The sequence below is a fragment of the Thermobia domestica genome, chromosome 7 (assembly GCF_964235325.1).
Source record: "Thermobia domestica chromosome 7, izTheDome1.hap1.1, whole genome shotgun sequence".
Classification (NCBI taxonomy): domain Eukaryota; kingdom Metazoa; phylum Arthropoda; class Insecta; order Zygentoma; family Lepismatidae; genus Thermobia; species Thermobia domestica.
This window is the reverse complement of record NC_137460.1, coordinates 41,687,242-41,711,691: the sequence shown is the minus strand read 5'-3', so window position 1 is coordinate 41,711,691 and position 24,450 is coordinate 41,687,242.

Here is a 24,450-nt window from a genome sequence, read left to right as displayed (position 1 = left end):
ATAAAAGATAATCGAAAAGTGGAACATGACCTCCCTAGACAATATTATTCTGCGTGAGATATCGTTATCATGACTCATTTATCTGCTTTCGATTTCCAGACATTTAGAAAATCATTTATTTTCGCGTTTCTAAATAACTGCAAACGGAAAGCTACTAGGTGACTCGTGACAACGGTACCTCATGCAAAATAACATCGTCTAGGGAGGTCTTGATCCACTTTTCGATTCTCTTTTATCTATTTGAAGATATCACATAATTACTGTAAAATTAGCGGTATTTTAATTTCGCAGTGATAGGGACTCTTAAAGACTGTTTCCCCACTCTGGGAGGCGCAGCTTCATGGTAAAGATGTGGAAAGTCATCAAGAAAGGTACTGAAAGTCGTAGGTTTCTGGGCTTTTAGCATCTTTGTGGCCATGGTAGCCTGTCACGTAGGAGGGATGACGTCCCATGGCGATCACACTATCCGAGGAAAGAGAAGGAAGAAAGGATTGGGGAAGCGGCCTGGGACCTGTATGTTAAGTACCATCTCTGCATTTGCGTACTGTAATTTAGGAAGACTTTACTCAGGATGACTGGCCTGAAAAAGCTTTTACATTTCGTGTCCCCATCGGGAATCGAACCCAGGACTGCTTGCACCAGAGTAGATGCCCTATTTGCGTCGAGATCCCTTGGAATTTGGCTCGCTAGTTTTAATTAGACCCACGTTTTCTCGGATTCAGGCTGGCTAAACTCGCGTTACTTGTGCTCGCTAAACTCAATCGAACTCGCGCTCACTCTGGCTTGTACTCTTTGAATTCGCGCATACTCTGGCTCATGCTTTCTAAACTCAAGGAACTTGTGTTACCTCGGTTTGTGTTCGCTAAACTCAATGACACTTGGGCTTCTGATCGCTAAATTTATTGTGGCTTTCGCTCACTTAGGCTTATCTTGATTAAACTGAGTGAAACTCGGGCTCATCCTCATTAAACTCAATTGTAGACTAAAATGAAATCCGCGCCAAAAATGGAAAATTTAGGTTTAATGTCAAAATGTAGGCCGTGTGCCTAACACTGCTCGGTTAAAATTGGGCTGTCTAGCATTCACTGTGGAAGTAGTTTAAATAATCGTAATATAAATAATACGTGTGGGCCTATGTGCCATCAGTTCTGAAGTAAAATTTGGCCTTTCTCTCAACATTTTCATTTAGGCACTTAGCACAGATTCTATAGTCAGTCTACAATTGAACATGTGCTGGCTAAACTCACTGAAACTTGGGCTTGTACTCGCAAACCTCAAAAAGATTTACATTCATTCAGAATTCTGCTCGCTAAACTCATATAAACTAATGGGGCTCCGCTTATTTGAGTTCGTTGGGCAAGTAAAGGCTTTTAATCGGAGCTCCGTTATTTGATCATTTTTTGAAAACATTTTAACCCCTAAAAAAAAAAAAAAAAAAAAGATTCCTCAAAACAAAAGAAGCTGAAAGTGATTAACAGGTTGACTGCCATGAGCATCATATGTGGTGCTCACCTTATTTTTCTGTGGGGCCATGAGCACCATGAGCACCATCAGTGGCGTAGGGAAGGGGGGCCAGAGGGGCCGGGTCCTTCCCAAAGAGGTCCGACAATGTACTTTGGTACTTTGATGTTTGTAATTTTTTTTATATTTTTTTGTTTGTAATTTTTCTATGTGTACCTATAACAGCACTTGCCCCCCTCCCCCCAAACACACATTCTGGCTACGCTACTGAGCACCATATATGATGCTCATGCTCGATATCACAAATTACTAACCTATTCAAATTCATGAGCATCATATATGATGCGCATTGTCACAAATTACTGTGAGACCATGAGCATGACATATGGTGCTCGGCTCCCATTGGTACATTTTCGGGAGAAGCAAAATATCGCGGCAAAAAAGTGACATGACTATCCATAATTGAGCCAAAGGTAAGAAGAAATTTATGGCCTCCTGGGAGCAGTGCCCTCAAATCACCTTGGCAATCAACCTGTTAATTATTTAACTAATTTAAATACTGAAGTAGTTGACACATTTAGAAAGACGATAATTTCGTTCAATTGTTACCGTAATATACAACAAAACACTTTTTAAGTACTGAAATACCGTTTAAAAAATTGTCTCCTAACTTAACAATCATATTTCATTTTGTTTTATGTAATTGTTACGAGTGTATTTAACCCCCAAAATGTTTACAATGGCGAAAATTGAGACTTGTAGCTACCTGCATTGAAATAGATGCAATGGACAGATTATTGCAGCTGAAAAACGATACATAAAATTAATTAATTTCAATACAAAGATATTTAGCAGTTGAACTATTTCATTTTTATTAAGAAAACATATAGACATGTGAACATAGACATACGCACATACGTATATTGAAAGAAAAACGCAAATACAGAATTGAATGATAGAGGTTTTGAACAGGTGTTATATCACATGTATGTTCGTATCATGCTAGTAGTGTGATGATTTAAATTTCTAATGAAGTACTCGATTCTCTATTTTGAAATACAGCTACAGAAAAAGGGAATAGTATTGTTAAATGTAGTAATCCTGAAAAAAGTGAAAAAAAGGAAGGGTTTTGAGGATGTATGTACGAGATAGGAAGGGAGTGTGACAAGCGATATATGGTATGAGGGAGAGGATGTGTGTGCGTTTGGTCACATGTGAATTTGTCCGGCTGGGGATCCAAATCGCTTTGGTCATTGGTGCATGGACAGTGAAACACAGGTGCGGACTTCTCTCTCTCTCTAGATAGAGCATACGCACTGATAGGCTAGATTAGATACATATAGATAGACAGTAGCATTGTCAATGTATGTATGCATATATGCAACATGTTGGAAGGCTTGTCGTTTTCCACACATGAACAGACTGATATCCACTGGTGTTGGTTGATGCTCACTAAAATTTCCCTCTGCGATGCGAAGGGGGAAAAAATAGTCACAATTTGTTATAGAATTTCTCTGTAATTTCTTTATCCTTTTAAAACGTAATTATGATCAATGTTCATTATGATTGGTATCACTAGTAGGTCAGTTGTCGAAAATGGAGGAAGATTGCATCTATGCATCATTTCTTGAGCTAGCGTCTTTGTCTTGACACATAATTATCTGCTTTAATATCGCCCACCTCGTATGCTTTTCACCACGCCTTTTTACCACCGAAGGTAATTTCTGCTCTAACAGTATCCTAGCCAGTTCTTTTAGGCTATGCATAAGTATCGGTATAGAAATGAAATGAAAAGTTTTACGTCCCACGCATATGCCGGCTAGGCTAAAGAAGAGATGGTGATGATAAATGAAGGAAATGGTGAAATGAAGAGAGTGAGAGGAAACGGGGAAAACTTCGAGAATACCCACGCACACGGTGTTTGTCCACCACAAAGCTCATTTGGCGCGAGCTGGGATCGAACGAAGGACTCCATGCAAGAGAGATGAACGCTCTACCACTGAGCCACCGCGGCCCCCAAATATTGGCATAGATAAATCTTCGCTGTGATATCGGAAATCTTATAGAATAACTATGTCCGTCTGTCTATTTGTCAACAGATATCAGAGCAAAAACTATTAACGCATTTCAAAAAGTAACTTTTTGGAATCGATTTAGCGTCCCAGTGCCTCATAAGTGGATAGCAAGTTCGAGTCCGAGAGAACACAAGCTCCGTTGGCGTTAATGAGCTCGGACATCAGCGAATTCGATCCCGAGCGAAAAATCTTCGCCAGCAAAGTTCCAACGAGGTTAGTGAGCGTAAGATCTATCGAGGCAAACCTCAATGAGGCTGGCGAGCTGGAGCTGGAGCGAATGTAAGACTGAGTTAGCAGGAGCCTTGTTAAGAATAGTAAGCCTTAGCTCGAGCGATCCGCGATTGCAAAATGGTTGTCAATGCACTGTAGAAATGGTGGCAGAATAACATATCGGGAGTTGGTTGGTGACGAATGGTAAATTTAGGACATTTTTGTTATTTTATGACATTACGCAAAAATGATGAAAAGCGACTGGAAGCTTTCTAAATGTGGGTGTGGAGAAGAATGGAGAGAAAATTAGCTGGGTAGAGCGGAAAACGAATGGAAAGGTGTTAGAAATGGTGGGGGAGAATATAACAACTTTAGATACTATTAATAAGAAGAGAGACTGGTTGGAACATTGGCTAAGAAGGAACTGTATCGTGAGGGATGTTTAAAGGGCATGGTAGCAGGAAAGAGAGGAAGCAGACGAAGGAGATTACAGTTAATGGACGATATCAAAACTGAAAAATTGTACATGAAAACGAAGAGGTTAGCGGAAGACCGTGGAGCATGGAAACCTCTCAGCTGCGGCAAGTGACATGCCAGTAATGGTAGAATACCTATAATGATTGTTATTTTGGGGAATTGTAAATTTTTGGGGAGACGGAGCAGAGCTGCGCCCAATCCCTCGAATGGAATTGTAGCCTTGCCAGAATCCACCTGTGTTTGAAAACACTAATCAATTATCAGTTATTCTACCCTAAATAATCTTCTAGTGTATGAAGATTACACTAAATATCGGGGCACACCTATCTTGTCAGCCTCATGTTCTGTTGGTAAGAATGATTGAAGTTGACGTCAAACCTCGTATTCATTAAGTTTTGCCTCAGTGGTTCTGCATTAGGTGAGGTTCTCTAAGTCGATTCGCTAGTTCGAAGAAAGAACGCTATAAGAACGTGTAAGAGTTTACATACTTTTTTTTTCTCTGTTCAGATTTCCCCTTCATGCTAACATCAGGATCACTACTGGTATTCCTTGATCAATGCATCATAACACAGATGGGCGGTATCTTCTTTTTTGTTCTGAAATCTGGAGCCGATTATCCATTTTATGTATACACACACACAGCCACTGTGGGTAGCCAGTTGCTTGCTTAGGTAAGATTCTATAGGCGTGACGAATACACTTCTATTGTTCATCTTAGCTAATATTTTATGCCATCGATAACGATGTGGGCAGAGGCTAAATGGTGTGTGCGTGGTCCATTGAAAAGACCAAAACCCGTTACTTCGTATACAAGAAAGGCAAAACTGGCTGTCTTTTCTTGTTTTTAGTGTTTTCTACTCATAGTCGTTGTTCTTAAATCTGAGTAGAACGCGAAATCTTCCGTAACTTGGGGTAATAAAACACCCATATTGTCTTTGGCGTAACATTTATAGTCAGGAGTTTACACACTACTTAAAAGTGATCATTGCTCTGGAATACTGTGGTTGTCCTGGCGTGGAGATGAGATTATACTGTCTCTCCACCCTCCAAGGGATTGTTTATCGAAGTATGTTGTCAAAGGCAAAACGCTGTTGAATAAAGCACTTGAAGCTTGCTTCTCCGTTGGAAGGAAATTTTCTGTGGAATAATGTTCCATTAATTATTGCTTTCTTGTGAATTGGTTTTTGAACGTCAAGCTGGAATCTCTCTGTGTCTCCAGCAATAGTATATATTGCAATGCGAAAGACGTAATTTCACACCCAATGGAATAATCTGAAATTTAAAGTTTTATGTCTTGTAAATACGTCTTACAGTTATTTCTTGCAGACTAAAGGAGCGGAATGATCGAGACAAGTGAGTGGTTACTCATGAGGAGCTCAACCTATACGGCATGATGTGTGGATTGATGGGAGTTGAATGACTCTTTTCAGCACTCAAGCTGTGTGAGGCTTTTCCGGATTACTTTTTAAAGCGAGATCCGTATCACTTCAGTTTTTGTGATTTGCGTCTTTCCGCAACTCTGTGGCTATTTGAGAATGCGTTTTCGAAGCGTTACCCCCTAGAGCGAACGCGACCAAGGTGGCTATTTGGTAACTTTACTTTCACCAGAGTTATAAATCATACTGTGAGCCAATCAGGGTTTCGAGGTCTTTTTTTCCCCCAAGTCCAGGTCTATAATAGCAGAGTTCCAATACTCTGCGCAAAGCACCTTCAAAGCAGCTGTTTCTTACTAAAATCCCCTTGCCTGGCAACACGTCTTTCCTTTTTTCCCCTTCCTTTTGACATCTTTTAAACAGCAGGTGGTCTATTGTTCCGAAATATACAAAATACGCTCGAGCTGACGTTATCTCCGCGTTTTTATTGCTTTCTCGTTTGTGATTAGTCATCCATATTTAAATACATGGTCAGCGTATTTCAAGCGTGCGCATGAGCAATAAAAAAACGCTTTGCAAACGCTACAAATAGCCGGGGACTAATAATATGAGCAGGCTCTCTTCCAGAACATTATTTTCCCGAGGAGAAAGTAAAATATGAAGGGGGTTGCGTTGGTCACTTTTTGTGAAGGACATGTTCTGCAAAAGAGTGACATGTAATTCCAATTTAATTTATCTTAGCTCTATGGTGCTCTGCTAAATATGAGCTCCGAACGACATCCAGTTCAGATGGTGGCTGCACAGACTATCACAGACTACAATATAGGTTGTGCCCTACCACACTATCTCGCTTTCAAGAGACGTCACTGGTCCCGGCTACTACTATCTGGTTTTGTATCGGAGGCAAGTTTATTGACTGGCGATCAAATCCTTGAGCATGAACGTTACCTTAGCTATGAAAGGAAAAGCAAGCAAAACTGTAATAGATGTAAACCTATAGTTTTAAATGAGACATGTATACGTGTATGTTTCGTGTACACTGTTAACAGTTCACAGAACAGCATACTTGGCAATTTAAATATATGAGATAGCAGACGTTTGGAGTCTAATGCAGATTCCATTTAGTATATTATTGTGAAATTGATGGTGAGTCTGTAGAAAGAGAATGGCATACAACAAAATTCGTGAAAATCATAGTAAATAAGACGATGTTAACTTCAGAATCTGAAAGTTCTTCTACCATATTAAAGAATAGAAAAGTATCTTAAAAAGTGCCGTAGCTCCAAATAGTCTCAGTGGATTAGCTATCAACATAGAAAAAAATGTAAAGACTATACTTCAGAACAGTTATTGACAAATTGATTGCCCAGAACATCAGAAGTGATTTCATGTACTCATATGCGAATGAAATTGAACATTTGCTTATGAATGAGCACTTCTTATATATATATATATATATATATATGAGACGTACCCATTCATAAACAAATGCTCCATTGATTTTTTAAATCGTTTTTCTTATTTAGAATACTGAAAGAATTCTAGAATTAGAATTTTCTAACGGCTGTGAACTACCGAAAAATTATGTCACGAGACGCCACTGGTACATTGGTAAATATGTGGTTTCATTCGGACATTGCACATTTCCATTCTTGTGTATAATCTTGATTTTCCCTTTGGTCGGAAATAGACAACTACTGGTGAAATTAGAGTTCAAACTTCATCCACAAAACCCGTATATAATCTATGAAAAAAAAAAAGTTTTGAGTATACATAGCAGCATCTGGAAAATCTTTACGGAACATAACGTGCAAAGGTAAGAAATACATTTGCACCATCTCGGTCGACTTGTCTCCACTCCTTCCAACGTAGCACAGAAAATCTGTACCACAACACAAATTGCTCTTCTCCTGTCCTGGTAGGAGTAGCTCCAAGAAAGTCGCTGAAATCTACGAATTTTTGCGCGCGATTTTTCGTGCACAAGTGGTAGCAGATTCCCACCATCAACACATCTGTATGCTAACTACTTCGAAAACACCAGGAAGCTCTTTCAGAACGGCTTTTCCCTTCATTATATCGCTACTGTCGAGTGATAGAAAGCGAAAGATTGTTTATCAGATTTTGTAATAATAGCTACCGTTATTTCAGTGTAAAATCAGCGAGTTGAAAATAATATTATTAATAAGGTTAAATTAGTTTGAAATGCATTTTATTGAGAAATTTTCTATTATAATTAAGTTGAAATTGAGAGTGGATATTTAAACTGCGGGATTTATAGCTTTGCATTCGTTGAAGAATTGGATTCTTTATACAAGTTGTTTTAAAACAATACCGACAACGTTTGGGAGGTGATTCCTGCCACCAAAATAAGACAAAAGGTATAGACCAACCTGGGTGCAGAAATCCGTCATTTCGGAGTTATAGGCCGCCGAAAACATGAAAAAAAGTTTAAAGGTTCATAGCTCCAATATTATGGGACCTATCGCAGTCGGTTCAAGACTTCACTTAGGAACTAGTATGTGCCCTATCCAAGGATCCATATTTCAGAATCCTGCGGCACTTCCGCAACATTTTTTATAGAGGTAGTTGGTGAGTACCGGTATTTCAAATTATAAGCCCGTAGCCAAACCTCCTCAATAAAAATTATTCTGTGAGTGAGTACCACAGTACCACAGGTGAACATGTATTTTTTGGATAGGGCACATAATTAGTTCCTAAATGAAGTCTTGACCAGATTACAGTAGGTCTCACAGTATTGAAGCTATGGACCTTTAAAGTTCGTTTTTTCGTGTGTTCGGCAGCCTATAACTCCAAAATTACGGATTTCTGCACCTAAGTTGGTCTATACTTTTTGTCTTATCTTGGTGTCACGAATCACCTCCCAAACGTTGTCGTTGTTTTGAAACACACTGTAAAATCGGTAGTCAGTGGTGAGAGCTTCCAAAGGTCGAGATAGAGCGCTGTCAGACAAAAGGGTCTCACCCATGTTGCACGTAGTCGATATTGATATTTACCTCCTTAGCGTGCAGTAACTTTGGGGTTAGGTACAGAAAGGCTCGTTGGGCGTGCTCCCCAGTGGTGTGCGCAAAATTTCATCAAGAGAGGGGTCAAACACTCGATCTCATATCCCTTCAGGACATGCGCAATTTTTGTGTATTCTTTATAAATATAGTATTTATTTTTCCACAATATCTTGTTCAAACTCTCTGTGCGTACGCCTGTACTTCCCTTGTTACAGAAAGAAAGAAAATAGCCAAACTGGAATCATGTCTCTAAACTTAATTGTCTGCATTAATAAAACATTTCTTCAGTACTTGCATCATTTCATATATTTTCGGAGTCCCTACAATTAGTAGCTAAGTGATTCGATTCTCGCTTTCATCGCGGGAGACCCGAGTTTGACTCTTTGTGAATGTTTGTGTGTGTGTGTGTGTATGTATGTATGTATGTCTTATTTCCACGTACAGCTATAGGTCAACATGTTGTATAGGCCGAGTGTCAGTGTGGAGAATGTTCTACCCAAAACACATATCTGTACATATTACTATCTTTGTTTACTAAGATAGAAATCAACTACCTTTTTTCCTTTGGAGCAATTTTGTTAATTATTTTTATTCTTCCCATTCCGACTTTTGAATATTCATGTAGGTTAAAGAGTATGATGTAAGTCTTTTGTTAGGTTGTATTCTGTAGTCGACTTTTCCCCTTAATTTGTCAATTATAATGATGTTCATATTATATGGTAGCTAACTACTTCTGTTGTTATAATGAATGGTAGATAGGAAAATAACTGAACTATCTTTTGTCTTTTCCCTTGTTCACCATTATCATTTGGTTCCGCTAATTTCGAGGGGACATTATCGTATGTAAATTATTTTTAAGCTTTTATGTCTTTTGAGAGAGATCCGCTTAGCGTCAATTAAACGTGTGTAAAATACCTGTTTTTTGTGTTTTTTGTCTTTCATTTTCGGTCACCGGATGTACTGTACGTTACCGTCAAAGGAAATTGGCAGTAATACACAAGAGACCTTGCTTCAGCTGACACCTGCCGTCATATAACTCGCAGGAGAGGAATATGAATATGTATGATGACTTACATAAGCATAACAACAAAATATAATTAAGTCCGAACCAGTGTTTCAAAATTGGAAAGTCGCTGAGACTATATTTTTTAAAGGGATATTAAGATGACCTACTAATTACCCCAGAGCGAAGTATCGTTGATTCGACCCGTCCTGGCGAACACCTTATTCGTAGATTTCTCTTGGTGTTCTCCAATATTCTTCCACTATTTTCATTTTTCTTTCATCTCGTACTTGCTGTATTAAATCGTACTTATAAACACGCTATATTAAATACTGAACAACTCGTCGAAATACTGAATAAGCAACTTGTTTCATTAACATTTTTTCATATTGTTTCTCTGTTCAAAAATATATATTAGAAACAAAAAAAGTATTTCTTTGTTAGCCTAAAGGCTAATAGGCTACATTTAGGCTAAAGGAGGTGGATGATTAATGAAAGTAATTGATTGTGAAATTATTTTTCGGCTCTCCCACCGAGAATCGAACCCGGAACCACGTTTACATAGAAGACAAGAAGGATTTCTGATTTTGTTTTATATATATATGATTAATTTTTTATATTAGATACGTAGTTGTGACGTATTTATAATTTCTTTGCATCCATACATGATACATGAAACGTGAATGTTTGCTTCAATAAAATACAGATTCTTTACTCTAAAGAAAAATAATATCTAGCAGACGGGATTCGAACCCATGCTAAAATAAGTAACTGCAGAGTTCCGTGGCAGTAACGACCAAACCACGAAAGCATGACTTCGGAAATGATCCGTGTATCTAACCTTTTTTTTCTGATCCTGTCCCTTATAAGTTTGTATCATCCCGGATCACCTAGCATGGTAGGTTTTGACTTTTATTTGTCTGCATATCATTTACATATTTCTTTTTTGTGAACTGTTATGATTGTCTTATATACACCAATTATATATTTGCTTGGCGGCAACTGAAGATGATCTATTGCTCTTGAGACTACTCATATTGCTGTCGGTCAGAATGGAGGGAAAATAAATTTCTCTCTGGGCGCTGATTCTAGGGACGTAAGGATCTAGGTTCAATTTCTAGGACTTGGAACCATTTGGCAAGAAAGAAAGGGTTTTGTAGATCTTGGAATAAACAAGTAACAATGTCACATGTGCACCACGTGAAGGAGTTTGGTTTGATTGATGTGATATTTTCTCATTGAATATTGAAACCGAAAGTGATACTAGATTTCTACCACTTCTAGTTTCAGTAGAGAGATTAGAGTGGAGATGGAATACCTATATGAAAGAACATTGGAAATAACTTAAGGGTATGCAACCAACCTGATTCCTGGGTACGGATGAGTGCATACTACCAAGGGGCAATTAGTCAATAGTAACCGTCTATTGCAGCGTTTCCCAACCGGTGTGCCGCGGCACACTGGTGTGCCGCGAATGGGCCGCTGGTGTGCCGCGAAAAAATCGAAACAAATTATTAATTCTATACGAACCAAATTGCAAGACAGGGGAAAATGTATATTTATATTTCACATTACTATGAATCTCTACTATAAATCTACAATTTTAAATTTCATACTGTGTTACTTTTCTGTACATTTTTAATGTTGAAAAACGTATTTATCATTGTCATGACCATTATTACTTCTTTATTGTTGCAGACTATTTCGTAACTTGAAATTTTAACATATCATTCAATAAATTCAACAAAGCAAGCATGCATACAAATTACCTACATTTGTGTTTTAAAAGTATAGGAGATTTGTTTATTTGTTCGTTATTTAGTGATCTTCCCTTTTAGTTAGAGGTTAGATACAGTTTTCGAAAGAGAAAGTGGATTTTTAAAAACCTGAGTCCTATATTTCATTGCTATTGTTTTCTATTTTAAAATTAGAATGAAAAATAAGTATAATGATTTAGCACGGGGGGAAATCAGTGATCGAGCTTTCTTCTCTGTAAGAAGGAAATTACCACGGTAATTATATATATATATATATATATATATATATATATATATATATATATATATATATATATATATATATATATATATATATATATATATATATATATATATGGGTGTGCCGCGAGAATTCAAGTTACACCTGTAGTGTGCCACAAGTTGAAAAAGGTTGGGAAACGCTGGTCTATTGGAATACATAGGGAGAGGGGTAAATCTTCGAACCAACTGGATGGATAACCATCCTCAACGAACTCGATTTCTATATTTTGATCCTTTATATCCTGGCTAAAATTGATGGTGACCCATCAAATAGTTTTTTTTTTTTTTTTTTAACTCTGGGACACACGAACAAAGGGTAAGTATACAACGGAGTTTCGGTAAGCCAAACTCCATAAAAATTAAATGAAAGTTTGTTCTATGTTCTCGACTTCTGCTCTATAGGCTAAATGAGACAAAGGTGAATACTTAACGAAAGAATTAGAGAAATGTGTGTATTCCAAGAAACTATAGAACCTATTGTTTTCCACAATAAGCAAGCGGAGATTGAACCAGGAACCCATTACTTCAGTGGCAAATGCTCTCCGCTGTTTAGCCATCGTTCTTTCAGGTTCCTTAAATAAGAAGTTAAAAAAAAAAAACTCGTCGAATGTTTCGTATGGAGCATTGTTCTTTACAGGGCAGAAACATAGACGCTACGCAAAAGCGCCAAAAAAAAAAAAAAAATGGCTACAGATTTTCGAAATATGGGTGTGAAGAGAATTATGGAGACACTAGCAGCGTTCACCCCGCTTCGCTGCGGTCACCCCGGAACGCAATAAACTTTGTTACTTAGATAATTTTTACTTTTTCGCTTTCAAGTGATTTATAGCGCCTGTTAGTTATGTTAACCCGCCGAGTCACAGGGTCATGCGGGTTGCATATAAATACGTTTATTTTTATACCTATGATGAACTAATAACAAAGGATTTCTACGTATGGACACCTGAATGGTCAATTATCTCAAGACACTGGTAATTGAAAATTAAAGTGATATGATAAAAACCATCTAGGGTCCACATCCTAACAACCCCCCAAAAATGAAAGAAATCGGTTCAGCCGTATTAGCGTGATGAGCGGACAAAGGATTTTTTGTACGTATTGACACCTGATTGGTCAATTATCTCAAGACACTGGTAATTGAAAATTAAAGTGATATGATAAAAACCATCTAGGGTCCAAATCCTAACAACCCCCCAAAAATGAAAGAAATCGGTTCAGCCGTATTAGCGTGATGAGCGGACAAAGGATTTTGTGCGTTCTCTTTTATATATATAGATAGATTTAGTTGGGTTGAAGGAGAAACTCGGTGAGATCACTCTATCGGAAAGATATAAAAAGGTTTTTTTAGGCCAGCCAATATTGAGTGAGGTTTCTCCTGCGTTTTCTTCATTCACACCAGGCAAATGCCGGAGTGGTATCTAACAAAAGGTTTCCCGGATAGTGAGATTGCCGATTGACGTCATTCCTCATAGATGACGAGTTAAAATGGCCATAGGTACCGATAACTCAAAAATATAATTTCTAATTCGAATCGAAGAAGAAACTAATGAGAAAATGTTAGGAGCAATGCTAGAAGTAGGAACGTTAGATGATTAGGAGAAACTGTAATGGTAAAATATATGATGGAAAGAAAAAGGTGGAGTCAGAGAATGCTACAATTGATCTGCATTAAACAGATAATGGCTTCGTAAATACGAAGAGGTTAGCTGAGGGACGTAGTGAATAGAGAATTTTTATTATCGGCAACTACTCCGCAAATGGCAACAGAATGAATACGTATAATGATAATTTAGTTTAAAGGATGTAATCAAGGAACGTTAAATGAAATATAGCAAAATTTTGTCTTTCGTTTGATTTTTCTTTTTTAAAAAATCAAGTTATAAAAACAGCTTATATCATACGCGATCCGTAGAACTTGTCCCATGGTAACCAAACTTGGCATTAGGTAGGCCTTAACCTATATAGTGTACGTGTGAAACATTTTCCTATGCAGGTTTTCAGTTCTCGAATTGTTGGTAATCAGATTTGGAATTCGGACTTGCGTATCGTACAATCTACAGATAAGAAACTCATTCTATTTTGGCCAAAACCGGCGTGGAGATAGATCTTGACTTACTTAGTGCACATATTGGGTATTTTACTGTGCAGACCTTTGGTTCTCGAGTTATTTATTGGCCATCAAAATTGGGGTTTGGATCTAGGTTATATATCGTACGTGATCTACGAACTCATCCATTTTTTTAAAAAAATAAACTTGGTTTGGAGGTAGATCTCGACTTGCGTAGTACGTGGATGAGATATTTTCCTGTGCAGACCTATGGTTCTCAAGTTATTTATTGACTATCAAAGTTAGGGTTTGGATCTAGATTATGTGTTGTACGTGATTCACGGTACTAATCCAATTTTGACCAATCCCAGCATAGAGGTAGGTCTTGACTTACTTAGTAGGCATGCGGGATTATTTTACTCTGTAGACCCTTGGTTCTCGATTTATTTATTGGCCATCGAGGTTAGGATTTTGATCTATATCGTACGTAATGTATGAATCTTATCCGATCTTGGCTTGGATGTAGATCTTGACTTCCTTAGTGCACATGTTGGATATTTTACTGTGCAGACTTTTGGTTCTCGACTTATTTATTGGCCATCAAAATTGGGGTTTGGATCTAGTTTATATATCGTACGTGATCTACGGAACTCATCCGATTTTTTTAATAAACGTGGTTTGGAGGTAGATCTTGACTTGCTTAGTGCACATATTGGGTATTTTACTGTGCAGACTTTTGGTTCTCGACTTATTTGTTGGCCATCAAAATTGGGGTTTGGATCTAGTTTATATATCGTACGTGATCTACGGAACTCATCCGATTTTTTTAATAAACGTGGTTTGGAGGTAGATCTTGACTTGCTTAGTGCACATGTTGGGTATTTTACTGTGCAGACTTTTGGTTCTCGACTTATTTATTGGCCATCAAAATTGGGGTTTGGATCTAGTTTATATATCGTACGTGATCTACGGAACTCATCCGATTTTTTTAATAAACGTGGTTTGGAGGTAGATCTTGACTTGCTTAGTGCATATGTTGGGTATTTTACTGTGCAGACTTTTGGTTCTCGACTTATTTATTGGCCATCAAAATTGGGGTTTGGATCTAGTTTATATATCGTACGTGATCGACGGGACTCGTCCGATTTTTTAATAAACTTGGTTTGGAGATAGATATTGACTTGCTTAGTGCACACGTTGGACATTTTACTGTGTAGTCCTTTAGTTTAGTCGCATTTTTGCACAGAAAGTGTCACTGATTGTTATTTCGAACAAGGATTGGGGAGAAATATATGGAAGAAACGTAACTACAGTGTGAACTTACAATAAAGATATGCTAAAATCAACAAAAGACAGTTAAACGTTAAGTAAGTAATGTTTAGTTTTCTTATAATTATTCAGCAACTCATTTGATATACATTACTTAGAGCTCTGAAGTTGAGTGTTAAAAGTAATTTTCTACGTTTCATTTGACAGATAAACGTTGAAACATTCATTGAAGCGTCGAAACAAACTGTCATTGCTGTATAATAGGTTTTTTTTTTTAACTGATTTACATTCATATATAAGAACCAGTAACGATCCGACAATAAAATTTTAATGAAAGAGGAGGAGTCTTTTTTTTTAGTTTTATTTTTCGAAACCGTTTTATTTTTGCTCCTTTTTTAAAGAGTATATATATATATTCCTTTTTAAATCTCCTCCACTTGACCGCATTTCCCGGAGAAGAGTGGTTTGCCGCTTCCCAAACAGTAATTAAATGTCGTGAAGGTGTGATTGATGTGCGGTGCAGGCGATTAAATACACCATTAAATCTCAAATTAGCGGTAATACTATCCGACGTTAGTTGCTTCTTGAAGAGAGGAGGAGGGAAGAATGGGTGTTTTCATCTCTCTATGTTGTCTTTCTCTTCCTTGCCAAACGCAACGAGAGCTTGTCAGCTGGTGTTGGCTTCTTTTGCATCGACGTCTGTTGCCATCTTTCTGCATATCCTTTCGAATTTTTGTCATTTATTACTGTGGATTAGTCATCGCTATCGTTATTAGATGTCTGACGCAGATGTGGAGTATTCAAAGCGTTTAAAAAAAAAAAAGAAAGAAAACATTGGCATCCGTCCTTTCCTTGATTCTAGTGGTATTTCATTCCCATTTCGTAAACGCAAGGATTAGGGATGTACGTATCACCGTCTTCTGTGAACCCGGAAGCCCAATACCATATAGCTCAATAATGGAACGGGTCGCTTGGAGTTGGATCACGGTTTTCATTCGGGATATCCAGGTCTGGGGTCTCGTTTCTCATATCAGAAATATCCGTCACTTGGGGCTGGATCGCGGTTTTCGTTCGGGTTATCCACATCTGGGGTATTTCCGAAAAGGGGGAAATAGAGATAATAAAAAAAATGAAATGTTCTTTTTATATAAAATGAATGAAATCTTTTAAAGTTCTACGTCCCACGATTATGCCGGCTAGGCTAAAGGAGACGGTGATGATGAGAAGTGAATGAAATGGTGGTATGAGGAAAGTGAGAGGAAACGGGAGAGCCCCGAGAAAACACACGCACACAGAAATGCTTTTTTTTTTAGTTTAACATCCCACACATGCACTTTAGGCTAAAGGAGATGAATAATTATGAAATTTGTTGCGCTCTCCCACCGGGAATCGAACCCAGGACCACGACAATCAAAGGTACACTCGCTAGCTACTAGACCAGCAGGGAGGCTAATAGAGAAATAAAATGAAATCTTTGAGTTTTACGTCCCACGGTTATGCTGGTTAAGCTAAAGGAGACGGTGATGATGAGTAATGAATGAAATGGTGGAATGAAAAAAGTGGGAGAAAACGGGAGAACCCCGAGAAAACCCACGCACACGGTGTTTGTCCACCACAAAGTTCACTTGGCGGGAGGCTAATAGAGTTAGTGGTAAAAGAGAAAGAAAGCCTGGGCTCCACCCTATTTAGCCTAGGCGTTAATCCGAGCCTGCCTCCTTAGTATAGTACCTAGCGCGTGTGCCTTTGGTGGCTTGACGACCAGTGGGGAACATCGAACATATTATAGTGGTTCAGATCTTACTTGAAACTGTAGGTCTTGTCCTATATAGCCTTGCTGCTGACAGATGAAGTCAATATAAATCAATCGATCTATAAAATAACTTTTTGTAAATACTATTGTGAATTTGTGTATTATACTAAAATTAATGAATGACGGTTAAACGTTAAGTAAATGCAGTGCGTATTTACAATAAAGATTTGCTAAAATCAATGAACGACAGTTAAACAAGTAATTGCAGTGTGTACTTGTAATAAAGATTAAGAGTTGATAAAATCAATGAAGGACGATTTTCTTTCCACAATAGGGAGTTTACTAGTTTTATTGAGTTGGCGTCGTCACATTTACCGTGTGCAGTATTTAAATTCAAACTGTGCTGTACTCCGTAGAATACAACATACTATGCGTCACTTGCTGTTAATTACATTTCTTAACAACAATCTAAGTATAAAGCACGTTGTTGTATAGTGTTGAAGAGAATTATTTGGTTCGTGGACCAAGAAATAAACAACACCTTAGTCATTTTTAGTAACGTACCATTAGAAGTCGAAGAAAAAGATTTTTATTTTCAGCTTCGTATTTGAAGTCTAGTTGTTTCTGTTGTAATTGTTTCTTAGAATCATTCCAAATTGCAGTCTTGAGTAATGTCATTCCGTGGAGTTATGTTCATTTGTTGTTCCCCTAGTTTGGTAGAATCGGTATTGTTTAGTGTTTTGTTGCTTGTGGTAATGAAACGAATTATTAAGAGGTATTGCTTTGGGGAGTATATTGTTTTTATGTTTAAAATCCTTGCCTCAGTGGAAACACGCATTGGATGTTGTGGGCTTGTCCTTTGTCTCATCGTGTGCCTGTTCGATCTATTATGTTTCATTGAATTTGTTTACCTAGAAGTCATGCCAATTGTCTCAAAAAAACATTTAATCACTTGTTTTTCTAATGCGAATGACAGTTCGGTAACAATACATAGTTGTCCAATTAATCCAGGAGCAGGTACACTCAAGCCAAGATGCAGTATCACAAGTAATTTAATGTTTACTTGTTTTTTTGTTTTTTTTAAATTATCTTTTCATGGCTGTTTTAAAAACACATGCACCATTTTTAATGGCGAGTAGTAATTTGTGTACTGTCTTTTAAAGACAAGTTCCGAATGAATTGCTAAACATTCAAGCTACTTTTAATGATACTTTTTAAAGAGTATTATTACATGGATTTTAAAAGTAGCATAAATCGATTCTCGTTCTCTGAACGGAAAGAAAGAAGGGAAAAGTAATTCATTTCGATTCTATTGCAGACAAGACAGTACTACGTACATTGTATTTTTTAAAAAGTAATGCCTGTAGTTCGTGGAATATGGTGCTTCAAAAATACTAAGAACGTTTTAAGAGGAAGCAGGAGACAATTAGTATGGATTGAGAGCTTCGATTTAACCTGGAACATTAATACTTCTCATTCTATACTTTTTTTTTTTTTTTTTTAAGTGGCACAACGATTCAACGTAAACTTTAATGGAATTATACCGCTAGAAGTTTCATAGGTAAATTAAAACTGAATTTTTTAAAAATATTAATAATGTTGAAAACCACAAGGAATTCGATTAAACGAAAGCTACGTTAATGTAGCTATACAGATCGAAACTTCATGGGGCATATTAAATTTGTAATTTATCACATTGATAATAGAAAGTCTCATAACGAAATCGATGTAAACAACAGATAGATTAATGCAGCTGTACCAATGAAAGCTTCATGGGCATATTAAATCTGTAATTTATTATTTTAATAATAGAAAGCTCCATAAGGAAATCTATGTGTATGACAGATACGTTAATGCAGTTGTACTGATGGAAGATTTACGGGGTATATTAAAACTGTAGTTTATTATATTGATAATAGAAAGCTCCATAAGGAAAGTGATGCAAAAAACAACAGATAGGTTAATGCAACTGTACCGATAGAAGTTTCGTGAGGCATATTAAAGTTGTAGTTTATTATCTGATAATAGAAAGCTCCAGAAGGAAATCAATGTAAACAGATATGTTAATGCATCTGTACCGATGGAAACTTCATAGCGCAAATTGAAGTAGTGTTTTATTATATTAATTATCGATTTCCTTATGAAATTTTCGATTATCAATATAATAAATTACAACTTTAATATGGGTCATAAAGTTTCCATCGGTACAAGTGCATTAACTCATCTGTCGTTTACATTGAACTATTGTAGATTTTAAACACACTTATACACTTCATAGACCCAAGATATGTAATAAAAAGTGTTTATGGTCTCTATGTTCAAAGTTCTTAATCCGTGTTAGATGTATTCACTCCTGCTTCCTCTTGCACTCCTGCTAACACGTAGAGGACATTACCTTTTTAAAGATGCTTCTGAAAATACAGCAGCCCATAAATGAGTATTCTATTCATAGTTCACTTCTATGTTTACTATGGGATGTTCCCCTAAAATCATGACATGTCCCAGGCATGTCCCAGGTGTCCCCGGTAGAGACCTGCACGGGCCGAATTTTTCGGCCCGAGCCCAATCCATCCCGAACGTACCTAGCCCGGCCCAGCCCGGGCCCGAAAAGTTTCGGAGATTTTCGGCCCGAGCCCGGCCCGGCCCGATAAGTATTTTAAAATTCTTGGCCCAAGCCTGGCCCGGGCCCGATAAATTTTAAAAGTTTTTGGCCCGACCCCGGCCCGATAATTTTTTAAAAAAATATTAGCTCGAGCCCCAATCTTTCTTAAAATTTAGTACTAAATTTGACCTAACCTCAGAAACATTTACTAAACTCTGGTTTACAACCTGACGCTTGCAACCTGGTACCATTGCCTCCTAGAACTTTGCCTGTCATCGAGAGAACAAAAACTCCACTCCCTGTAACAAAAATCTAACTTAATTGATATTTTAGCATAAAGTGAAGATGGCAATATTGTTTAGCGACAGGCAAAACATTCCCACCCCTTCTTGTTATATCTTGAGTTCAGTGAAGGTCAAGGTCAGAGCTCAATTTACCGCATAATGTCTGCAATCCTCTATAGTGAAAGTGGAGCAACACAAACTGTAAATAGCTATTGCATTCTTTGTAACATTTTTCACGGACACACTTCTTCAACGTTTGGTTTTATTCCAATTATCGTTTAACGAGAGTCAATAATTATTAAAGAATTGCAATTGATCGGCCCCAGCCCGGTTCGACCTGAAGAGAAATCAGTGTCGGCCAGCCCAAGCCCGGCCCGGCCCAAAGAAATAACAGAGTCGGCCCGCCCAAGCCCGGCCCGTGCAGGTCTCTAGTCCCCGGTGCTATGCTAAACACTGCTTGAATAGTGCAGCGTTACCAAGTAATGTCGAGTGTTTACTGCTGCCAGATAATTGGCGGCCCGCGAATATTATTCATCCAGCCCGCAGCAAATAAAAGTTACAAATGTGTGACTTCTCTTTCAAACTCTTGGTAACAATATTGACAGACCTCATTATTTCTAGTAAGAACATTTGTTTGTCTATATATTGTGCACTATATGCAACATTTTTGTTTTGATATTCGATTAACAATAATAATATGTTCTTAAATTGCCTACTAGTATGTTTATTTGTATTTATTTATATATATATTTATTTATTTATTTTCAATTTGCTTAGCCCGAAGTGTAGTTTCTATTTTAGTACTGGCACTTATTAACCTTTAGTTTATTATAAATTGGTCATCATAGGTCTAGTATTTTTCATTCATAGTTTGGATCAGTTACAAGACGAGACGCACTGTATATTACTACATTTTTAACTGTTATAAAACATTCTCATACGTTAAAATAGACCGCTTAATTTTGCAGACCCAGTAGAATTGTAATTGGCGCCAGTTATAAAATTGTAAGAAATTAGCCAAGTTTTCTTAACAGGTATCAACAAGAGGATAGGATGTATACTAAATTATTTTGTGTACCTTGTGTAATTGGATAAGAACTTTTGTTTCGTGGCAATGTTTTAGGTATTAAAAACCTGGTATTAAACTTATAACTGGTACATTAAATACAGTACTTTGTATGATTGTTTTCCATCACGTTTACACTGTTAGCAACAATTTTTAAGTGTATGCTTATCATTTAATTGCTTTAACGTATAGATACAAAGATTTCACGAAACTGTTTTCGTAGTTTTTTTTTTTTTTAATAGTAATTTAAACGGCTAACTATCCATCCATGTTGGCCTGAAAAGAGAGAGAGAGAAAAACTACATGCCAGTGTTACCAGTTTCGCAATAGTTAATATTCTGTCCAAAGACTTAAAATTTCCCTATAAGCAGCAGAATTTCCCGCCAACTAAAGATACGAGCAAAAATATTTTACTCTCTGTAATATTCTTATTATTTATTTATTTTCTTTGACGATACTTCAGTTCACTAAACTTCAACTTTTGTCTGATCAGTTTTCGTCTATTGTATAATTGAACAGTGAAATGTTACGTCTTTTACTGTATAAAGGTTCTTCGAGAAAGAAGATTTGAGTTTTGTGAAACTGCTATCTAGGAATGATGGCACTTTTGTGTTTGAATAATACCCACTTTGTTTGACAACTCTAGAAGTTGATTCAATGCAAAAACAATTTCAGTGGTATCAGAATTCACTCAACTGTGACAAAAAGAAACATGTTAAAGTGCGTTTGCATGTATGTATGTTTCTGTGTGTGCAACATTCACAGCATGATGCACATCCAGGCGATAATCAGACCTTGTCGATCATGTCTGTCGTAGCAGGTCGTTATTGATTCTTGCTTTCAGGTAGTTCATAATGTCGATTTTAACATGATATACACACGTCGTTGTTAAAACTCCACAAGATAAAACCTCACACAAACATGTTGGGACTTATTCTTTAACGGTGTTCAAAATATTTGCAGAATGCAATGCAACGCAAATAATGCAGTACCGGTAAGTAATTATAATTGCAATCGACTACTATCGACTATCGAATACTAAAACGCAAATTTTTCGTTGCGTTGACGGAACTTACACGGAATGAGGTCCACTGACATTTAAATTCACTTTTTCTTTCTTTTTTTGTCGCAATGTATTGGATTCTGGTAGCACAGCATTTGTTTTTGCACGGGTCTAACAAAATTATGTCATTCAACCACCCAAATGCCATCATTCCTGCACAGCAGCTCCATGAAACCCTGCCATTCTTTCTTGAAGACTTGCGTTCCACTAAAACATTCTTAAATTCGTTATGCATCTGAAGAAAGCTCAAACATTTAATTACACGAAAAATTACTAAATTTTTAAAGAAAGAAGTCGCTTCTTGCTATACCTGCTTTAGATGAATGTAAAGTCTGCCAACCTTGAGATGAATTTGTATGTTCGTGTGTGTAAAAGAGAGAGAGAGAATTAGGAAAAGAAAAAAAAATAGTGAATGACATGCGCTAAGAAAGTTCCAGAATGTCATAATTTCCCGTTGTCAGTTTATTTTACAAGTGAGTTTCGTCTTATATTGTGAAACTACGGTAGATAGTAGCGGATTAATTTAGCTTGGGACCGGGGCGCCTAGGTCCCACCAATTTTTTGAGTGACAAAAATAATTGAAATTATTAATAATATAAATTTTTGAAGTTTATAGTAAACGTTGCCGTTAATTCTTTACTGGATTTTTTTAAAATTTTAGATATAGTTTCACTTCAAGTTTTTCTGTTATGATAAGGTTCACAGTGTCATTGTCCAACCTAGCCATAATCGCTATCGGGAGAGAGAGAGTTAAATAGGAATGTTCTACAGGATCCATAAAAAATTGTAAACTCATGATATAGATACCTATTGTAATCTGGCTTCTTGTTGGCTCCTCCAGTTTCTATCTTCTAGATCCGCCACTGGCGGTAGAGTTCCAAACTGTACGAGTTCGGTACTTAAACCGGAAATATTAGATCTGCAGCTTCCGGCTGGTATAAAAGAATAATGTGACAGTTGGATCCTGTTCACAAGACGATAAACCCATATTAGAAATAGTTCATTGCTATTTCTTACAACTATTATTATTATCATTGCTACGTAGAAATCAATATGAAAACCGGAAGTTTTTACTTGTTCTTAGTATTTCCGGTGTCAGAAGAATAATAAAGCTGAGATGAAATCTATTCTTGGGACTCGGAATCCATACCAAAAACCGTTTTTGCTCTATAGAGATCAATATTGGAACCGGAAGTAGTATTATATTTCTGCCACTTCCGGTTTTAGTGGAAAGATACGGGTGGAGGTGTCATGTTTTCTTAAAGCAATGTATCGATAAAAAAACGCTTGTCGCTATCTATTACCGTTTGTGTTGTATGACAGCCAAAGTTGAAACTGGTAACGGTTGTAGAGGGTTAACGAAAAGGTGGTTTTTATGCTTTAGACGCTGAATTGATTCCCATAAAACATTTCTCGTTATATATCTTACCGTTTTTTTTTTCTCTCTCTGTAATGTTCTCGATAGACGGACATGTGTAGCATAGTTGGAAGTCTAAAAATAAATTCCCACTTTCCCGCCAGTGTTCAGAATTTCCCGCCAACCGACAACACTGCTACATGCTGATTATATGTGCCTAAACTTATTTGAAGTTCTGAGTAGAATCACACAGTGTTCTGCTTTTGCATGGACTATCGAATTACGTTGTAAAAACTTGTTAAGTACGAAAGCAAGTTGTTCCCACAGTTTTTTTTTTTTTTTTCAAACGATGAGGCGGAGTGGAGTGGCCACACAAGTTAATGAGCAAACAGGTTTGGGTGGCCGCTAATTGTTGATAGCTCATCTGCCGCATTTTTAACCTGAGAACATGCTGCTACGTTGCATGTAACAGGGACTACTGTTTTGTCTTTTCTATTAAAAGAAACCCCTTTGTTACCCTTCCCGTTCCTTCTGTTTTTATCTCTTTAAATTATTTATTGTTGTATGTTTATGAATCACTTGAGAACAGAATCACGTTTGCATCATTAGCCTGGAACAGAAGTTATATTTTCGTTTTGTTTTTTTAACGCTTTTGCAACTGTAGCTGTTTTGAGAACGTATAAATTTCCACCACATTCCATTTTCTTGCTTTCACAAATCAAATATGTAGTTTAACGTCTCGCGGTTAGGGTTTTTAATTAATGTGTTCTTTATTCAATTCATTGTCATCATTATCATAAGCATTCTGTTTCGGGATGGCTAATCCGGATGATTTTTGGATGACAGATAATATCTGATTGATGGATAATATCCAGAAATACCCCCTTTATTCGGATTGTCCGTTTCGTCGAAAGCGGATACCAGACAATTTTTATTCGAATATCTTGGCCATCATCCCTAATTCTGTCATTATTGGTAAGTGACTTGCTACAAATTTAGAAACTTCCATACACCACAAACTTCAGGTAACTCCTTGGTCCTGACGTATCCCCCACTACCCTGCCTTTGCCAAATATTTTGGTCTTATCGGTAGACACAGCTGTCCGGTTTGAGTGATCACTCCCCTGCTTTTCCAGATTTATCTCTCTTCCTATGTTATCCTTCCCTATTTAGGTAGTGGGTAGGCTCTTTTGGACCTGAGTTCTGGGTATCTACCTCAGGTCTGTTTTCTTCTTTTTTTTTATTAACCATAGCTGAAAGAAATAAGAATTATTAATACATGATTTACAAATTACACAAACATAATACATAGCATACATATATAAAATACAACATTCACAAAATCACATGT